Here is an 8584-nt window from a genome sequence, read left to right as displayed (position 1 = left end):
AAATTTTTGAAATGGTGTATCTTTGACTATGTATATTTTCACCCCAAAAAAAAAAAAAGTTCGAAGGGAGAGGGTTGACATGTCGTGGGGTTGTTAACCAATGTCATAAAACAATACGTGTACTACTGTTCAATGAGAAACTATTTGTTCTGTAAACCTTCACCTGAAGTACAATTAAAAGAAAAGAAAAATAAAGCCACAAGCTTTGAGAGAAAAAAAAGAGAGAGACCCTTAGTGAAGGTAAAGTTCTGTTGCACCTTGGGCTTTATCCAGGGTCCAAAGAGGGAAAAAGTGTGCCTGGGACTTTTACAAACCAGAAATTGCATTTCTTTAGCAATAAAGCTTAATTGCCTCAAGCAACTCAAACTACTTGAACATTTCATTGGATCCTTCGAAATTGTCAAAGTGTAATTTTCATTGTTAAAATCATGACTCTCATTCAGATACATAGTAAGTACATAACAAAGATGTATTTGTCACATTAACAGGGTAACCAGCAGGGTGGTAAAGCTGGTTCAAAGAACATGTGAGGCTCAGGATTTTTCATAGTCACTTGGGAAAGGCATGCTGAAATAAATTTAGTAAGTTAGAAAACAATTGTTTAATGTCTATAGGTCAATGAAACCACAGATTTTGTGGTTATCTTTTCTATCAGACAGAAATCATTTATATCTCTACTGGACAACAATATACAAGTTAATATTACTTTTTACAGATTCCAGACATCAATCAGTAGTAAATTTCAAGTCAAACAAAGGTATATTACCCTAGAGAACTAAATAATACTAGTTGGGCCTGTTATACAATGCTCCAATATGGCATTAAATAGAGACACAGTCTTTTTTTGCCTTTTTTTCCCCCATGTTTAGATTATTTTCAGAACAAATCTTCGGGATTTAATGTCAAAACAAATTTGGCAGCTTTTCCTATTGATTGAAATGAGATAAATAAATCAAGTTTTTGCTCTCTCTGTAAGAAAAAGAGAAAAAGTAAGTCTTAGAGCCTTGAATATTGATAAAGGGAATAGATATCAGTATAACTGCTTATTAAACACAATTTATAGTGTTTTATACTTTTATTTGTGCACCTCATTTTTCTTTCGTTATTTCACATATTTCCTCAAAGCTAATCATGGATATAGGTATTAACTTTATTACTACTACATGGCAATGAAAATGGTAATAAAATGACAGTAATATTAAGAAATAATTTAATATATAATTTGATATATATATATTCTATACCTATCTGTTAATTGAATCATCAAAATGCTTTTTTCATATATATATATTACACACACACATACATATAAACATACATGTAAGACCACAGCTTTCAGTATGGATTACACCTCAACATAAAGAAAACAAAAATCCTCACAACTGGACCAATAGGCAACATTATGATAAATGGAGACAAGATTGAAGTTGTCAAGGATTTCATTTTTACTTGAATCCACAATTAACGTCCATGGAAGCAGCAGTCAAGAAATCAAAACAGGCATTACATTGGGCAAATCTGCTGGAAAAGACCTCTTTAAAGTGTTGAAAAGCAAAGATGTCACCTTGAAGACTAAGGTGTGCCTGACCCAAGACATGGTGTTTTCAATCGCCTCACATGCATATGAAATTTGGACAATGAATAAGGAAGACCGAATAAGAATTGATGCTTTTGAATTGCGATGTTGGCGAAGAATATTGAATATACCATGGACTGATAGAAGAACAAACAAATCTGCCTTGGAAGAACTACAACCAGAATGCTCCTTAGAAGCAAGGATAGCAAGACTACAACTCACATATTTTGGACATGTTATTAGGAGGGATCAGTCCCTGGAAAAGGACATCATGCTTGGTAAAGTAGAGAGTCGGTGAAAAAGAGGAAGACCCTCAATGAGATGGATTGACACAGTGGCTACAACAATGAGCTCAAGCATAGCAACGAACGGTTGTGAGGATGGCGCAGGACCGGGCAGTGTTTCTTTCTGTTGTACATGGGATCGCTATGAGTTGGAACCAATTCGACAGCACCTAACAACAACAACATACCTATCTGTCAATTGAATCATCAAAATTCTGTTTTTCGTCTATATATATCACACACACACACATACAAACATACATATCCCCCACCCAGGGGGGGTATCATTTTGAGTATCAAAGAAAGTAAAAGAGTTGTTAAGAGCTATTTATATATTGCTATCAATATCAATATCATGGGGAGTCCTGGTGGGCAGAGGTTAAGTGTTCAACTGTTAACCAAAAGATCAGCAGTTTGAACCCACAAGCCCCTCCATGGGAGAAAGATGTAGCAGTCTGCTTCTGTAAAGATTTATGGCTTTGGAAACCCTATAGGACAATTCTGCTCAAGTGGATGGCTTTAACAAAAAGAAGTTTATTCTCTCGCAGGTCAGTAGGCTACAAGTCCAAATTCAGGGCGTCAGCTCCAGGCTAACGCTTTCTCCGGCAACTCTGGAGGAAGGTTCATGTCAATAATCTTCCCTGGTCTGGGAGCTTCTCTACGCAGGTATCTCAGGTCCAAAGGACATGCTCTGCTCCCGGAACTGCTTTCTTGGTGGTATGAGGTTCCCATGTGTCTCTGTTCACTTCTCTCTTTTACATCTCAAAAGAGATTGGCTTAAGACACTATCTAATCTTGTAAACCTCATCAATATAACTGCCACTAATCCATCTTATTAGATCATAATGATTGAATTTACAACACGTAAGGAAATCACATCAGATTACAAAATGGTACATTATCATACAGTACTGGGAATCATGACCCAGCCAAGCTGACATTTTTCAGGGACACAACCCAATCCATGACACCACCTGAATGTCTTCTTTGGTGAAGTGCCTGTTCATTCTCTTTGCCTATTTTTTTAATTGGGTTATTTGTCTTTTTGTGGTTGTAGTTTTGAGGTATCTTACAGATTTTAGGGATTAGACCCTGATCAGATATGTCATAGCCAAAATTCTTTTTCCCATTCTGTAAGTTCTCTTTTAACTCTTTTGGTGAAATCTTTTGATGAGCAAGTTTGATTTTTAGGAGCTCCCAGTTATCTATTTTCTCTTCCGGTGTTTGTGCATTATTAGAAATGTTTTGTATTCTGTCTATGCCATGTATTAAGGCTCGTAGCATAGTCCCTATTTTTTCTTCCATGATCTTTATCATTTTAGATTTTCTATTTAGGTCTTTGATCCATTCTGAGTTAGTTTTTGTGCATGGTGTGAGGTATGGGTCTTGTTTCAGTTTTTTGCAGATGGATATCCAGTTATGCCAGCATCATTTGTTAAAGAGACTGTCTTTTCCCCAATTAATGGACTTTTGGCCTTTGTCAAATATCAGCTGCTCTTAGGGGGATGAATTTATGTCTGGATTCTCAATTCTGATCCATTGGTCTATGTATCTGTTGTTGTACCAGTACCAGGCTGTTTAAACTACCATGGTGGTAAAATAGGTTCTAAACTCAGGTAGTGTGAGGCCTCCCACTTTGTTGTTCTTCTTCAGTAATGCTTTACTTATCCGGGGACTCTTTTCATTCCATATGAAGTTGGTGATTTGTTTTTCCATCTCATTAAAAATGCCATTGGAATTTGGATCTAGATTGCATTGTATCTGTAGATAGCTTTGGGTAGAATTGACGTTTTCAGAATGTTGAGTCTTCCTATCCATGAGCAAGGTATGTTTTTCCACTTATGTATGTCTCTTGGTTTCTTGCAGTAGTGTTGTTTAGTTTTGATTGTATATGTCTTTTATGTCTCTGGTTAGATTTATTCCTAAGTATTTTACCTTCTTGGGGGCTATGGTAAATGGTATTGATTTGGTGATTTCCTCTTTGCTGGTGTAGAGAAATCCAACTGATTTTTGTATTTTATTTTGTATCCTGATACTTTGCTGAAATCTTCTATTAGTTCCAGTAGTTTCCTTGTGGATTCCTTGGGGTTTTCTGTGTATAAGATCATATCATCTGCAAATAAAGATACGTTACTTCTTCCTTACCAATATGGATTCCCTTTGTTTCTTTTTCTAACCTAATTGTTCTGGCTGGACCTCCAGCACAATGTTAAATAAAAGTGGTGATAAAGCCATCCTTGTCAGGTCCCCATTCTTAAAGGGAATGCTTTTAAAGTCTCTCCATTTAGATGATGTTGGCTGTTGACTTTGTATAAAGGCCCTTCATTATATTGAGGAATTTCACTTTTATTCCGATTTGCTGAGAGTTTTCATAATGAATGGGTGTTGGACTTTGTCAAATGACTTTTCTGCATCAATTGATAAGATCATGTGGTTCTTGTCTTTTCTTTTATTTATGTGATGGATTACATTGATTGTTTTTCTAATGTTGAACCATCCCTGCATATCTGGTATGAATTGCATTTGGTCATGGAGAATTATTTTTTTGATATGTTGTTGAATTCTATTGGCTAGAATTTTGTGGGGGATTTTTGCATCTGTGTTCATGAGGGATATTGGTCTGTAATTTTCTTTTTTTGTGGTGTCTTTACCTGGTTTTGGTATCAGGGTTATGCTGGCCTCATAGAATAAGTTTGGGAGTATTCCATCCTTTTCTATGCTCTGAAATACCTTTAGTAGTAGCGGTGTTAACTCTTCTCTGAAAGTTTGATAAAATTCTCTAGTGAAGACATCAGGGCCAGGGCTTTTTTTTTGTTGGGAGTTTATTAATTACCTTTTCAATCTCTTCTTTTGTTACAGGTTTATTTAGCTGTTCTACCTCTGTGTTAGTTTAGGTAGGTAGTGTGCTTCTAGAAATTTGTCCATTTCCTCTAGGTTTTTAAATTTGTTGGAGTAGAATTTTTTATAGTATTTTGTTGTGATTCTTTTAATTTCAGTTTGGTTTGTTGTAGTATTGCCCATCTCATTTCTTATTCTGGTTATTTGCTTCATCTCCTGTTTTTCTTTTATCAGCTTGGCCAATGGTTTATTAATTTTGTTGATCTTTTCAAAGAACCAGCTTTTGGTCTTGTTGATTTTTTCTATTCTCTATTTCATTTATTTCTGCTCTAATTTTTATAATTTGTTTTATTCTGCTACTCTCTTTGTATTTGTTCAATTTCTAGGGTTAACATTTTGATTTTGGCCTTTCTTCTTTTTGGATGTGTGCATTTATTGCTATAAATTGACCTCTGAGTACTGCTTTTGCTGCATCCCAAAGGTTCTGATAGGATGTGTTTTTCATTCTCATTTGATTCTGTGAATTTCTTTATTCCATCCTTAATTTCTTCTATAACCCAGTAGTTTTTTAGCAAGACGTTATTCAGTTTCCATGTATTTGATTTTTTTCCTTACTTTTTCTGTTAATTTCTACTTTTATTACTTTATATTCAGAAAAGATGTTTTGTAATTTTTCAAAGCATTATATATATATGCACATAAGACAAATACAGAAAAATTAAATCAATTAAACAATGGAATGTAAAATTTAAAGAAAATCAACCCAAATATCTCAAACATTTAAAACCAAAAGGCAAATTGGAAATTTAAAATTTATATCCTATAAAACTAACAGATTAACTGTTTTTATTTTAAGAGTTTTAAGAAATCTTTAAAAGTTTTTGGAAAAATATAAATATCCTAATATGAATGGGAAAAGGATATGAAGAGACAATTCTAAAAAAGAAGAAATATAGTCACTATCCATATTTAAAAAATACTAAATTTCACAGATAGTAAATGGCAGTTAAAACAAAATTAAGAATTTTTTTTCCTATCACATTGGCAACTAAAGACATATAAAAAACAATATCTGCTTTCTGGCAAAGAAAACCAGAAAAAAATTAGATACTTCAATGTACTTCATGGAAAATATAGATTATACCCATTTAGATTACAAGTTTAAAAGATATTTATGCAGAACCTTAAAATGTATTTAACCCAGCAGCCTTGCTTTTAGCAGTTACCTTACATTTAAAAAAAAAAAAAAGATAACATTTTTAATCATAAAAATTGATATACTTTAAATGTCCACTATGACATCCCCAGCACAGTTGTATCAATGAATGAATATCAAAATTTATTTGTTGAATTAAAAAATTAAATATCTAACAATTATGTGTTTGTTAAATTATATATCTTACCTTTATATAAGAAAATTGTAGAGAAATGCTATTAACTCTCAAAAATGTTCATAATATATTGTTTTTTAAATGCAAGTTTCAAAGAAGAATGTATGGTATTCATTCGTTTGTTCAATAAACTTTTGCTGAGTGCAGTGCTCAAGGCTTGACAGTTAATTACAACAGTGAACCAAGAGATGGCAATCCTGTCATCATGGAGCTTATATTCTGTCATTTAATTTAGGGGAGACAAACAATAAACTAATAATTAATCAAAGTTGTGTAGTACATAAAATGATTATAAAGGATGGAGGAACACCATGCTGCTAGGGGTAGAGGTAAGGGGGGTTGGTGAAATAGGATGATCAGGCCTTTCTGAGGTGATAGTAATAACTGATTTCATGTGTCAGTTTGGCTAGGCTGTGGTGTCCAGTCGTTTGTTCAAACACTAGTCTAGATGCTGTTATGAAGGAGTTACATGTAGTTAAAACAGTTGGTATTAAGTAAAGCAGATTACCCTCCATAATGTGAGTGGGCCCCATGCAATCAGTTGAAGGCCTTAAAAACAAAAAGGGAGTTTTCCCAGGATGCAGTCTGCCTCCAGACATTTTGCCATAATTCCTCCATTCTTCACCCTTTCCATTGCCTCACCTGTTTATTTGGGGACACAAGACTGCAGGAATCTCCAAACTGTCGTCATCTGATCTACAGATTTTGGACTTGTCAGCCCCCTATACTCATGTGAGCCAATACCTTAAAGTAAATCTCTCTCTATATATATATACTTATAGTTAAGAGCTCAGCTGCTAACCAAAAGGTCGGCAGTTCAAATTTGCCAGCCATTCTTTGGAAACCCTACGGGACAGTTCTACTCTGTCCTATAAGATCACGATGAATCAGAATCAACTCCAGGGCAATGGATTTTATATATATATATATGCATATATGTGTGTGGGTATATATATGTGTATGTACATATATATATACACACACACGTATGTACAGTATATATATAAAATAAAGAGTATGTATAAAATATATACAAAAATACCGTGCTCCTTCTGCATTTTTTTTGCTGAAGCGCGCCCCTCAAGGTATTTTCATAAGCACGTTATGCTAATTTTTTTTACAGCAGCATGTGGAAGACGATTGGCATGGCAGCATTTGTGAGGGTGCCTCACAGGGGGAGGGCCTGGCTGGCGAACAAATGCAGAAGGTGCATTTATGTATCTTACTGATTCTGTTTCCCTAAAGAACCCTAAATAAGACAGAGACATTTGGATGAATACCGGAAAGAGGTAAGGGAACAAATCATCTAGATATTGGAGGAAGAATATTTTATGTGGACAAAATGATTTTGTTTTTCATTTTATTTTATGATTCTATTAAAAGAAGGGGATGTGGAGAGAAGAAAGAGAAGAGTAACTGTGCCTGTGTATGGAAAAACCCCAACAGAACATACATGAGAAAGGCAACTATGATCATCTTCTAGAATTCATATAATTTTTTCTTACTTTTTTTTTTTTGCTTCATTTTTTGATTAGCAGTGTAACAGGGCCAGCTACATAATTTGCAGGCACCCAGTGCAAAATAAAAATGAGGGGCCCTTGTTCAAAAACCAGGATAAAAGTGCTTCTAAATGTACTGTATTAGTTTCCTAGGGCTGCAGCACCAAAATACCACAAACTGAGTGGCTTAAAAAAACAGAAATTTATTTTCTCACAGTTCTGCAGGCTGAGGTTCAAGATCCGGATGTCAGCCATGTTGATTCCTTCTGAGACTTGCGGGAGAGTCTTTTCCATGCTTCTCTCCTACCTTCAAGTTCCCTGTGTGCCACAAACAGTTAAGCATTTGACTACTAGCCAAAATGTTGGTGATTTGAACTTACTCAGAGGTACCTCAAAAGACAGGCCTGGAGATTTGCTTCTAAAAGGACACATAGATTGTTGGAGGTCGCAATTCAATCCATTATTGTTGTTGAGTGCTGTTGAGTAGATCCTGACTCATAGTGATCCTATATGACAGAGTAGAACTCCCCATAGAGTTTCCTAGCCTGTAATCTTTACGGGAGCAGATTGCCAGGTCTTTCCTCTTGAGGCTGGCAGGTTTGAATCATTGTCCTTTCAGTTAGCGGCCAAGCACTTAACCATTGTGCCACAAGGGCTCCTCATTCAATCCATAACAGGTACAAATTATAAAATTTTTTATTTTCCCTCACAGTCGCTGTCTCAACTGTCATGGTATTTTTAATTCGCTATTTAACTTAAGTCTATGTAAAGAGAAGTTGAAATTTTAAATTATTAGCATGAATTGTTCCATTCTTAATATTGAACAATGGCAATTTTAAATGAAAACATACAAAGTTTTTTCATTTCTTTTTTTTTTTTTATTGTACTTTAGGTGAAGGTTTACAGAACAAATAGTTTCTCATTTAACAGTAGTACACATATTGTTTTATGACATTGGTTAACAACCCCACGACATGTCAACCCTCTCCCTTCTCG

Source organism: Trichechus manatus, unplaced genomic scaffold, assembly GCF_000243295.1.
Source record: "Trichechus manatus latirostris isolate Lorelei unplaced genomic scaffold, TriManLat1.0 scaffold00003, whole genome shotgun sequence".
In the NCBI taxonomy this organism is placed as follows: domain Eukaryota; kingdom Metazoa; phylum Chordata; class Mammalia; order Sirenia; family Trichechidae; genus Trichechus; species Trichechus manatus.
Note: the sequence above shows the minus strand (reverse complement) of the source record.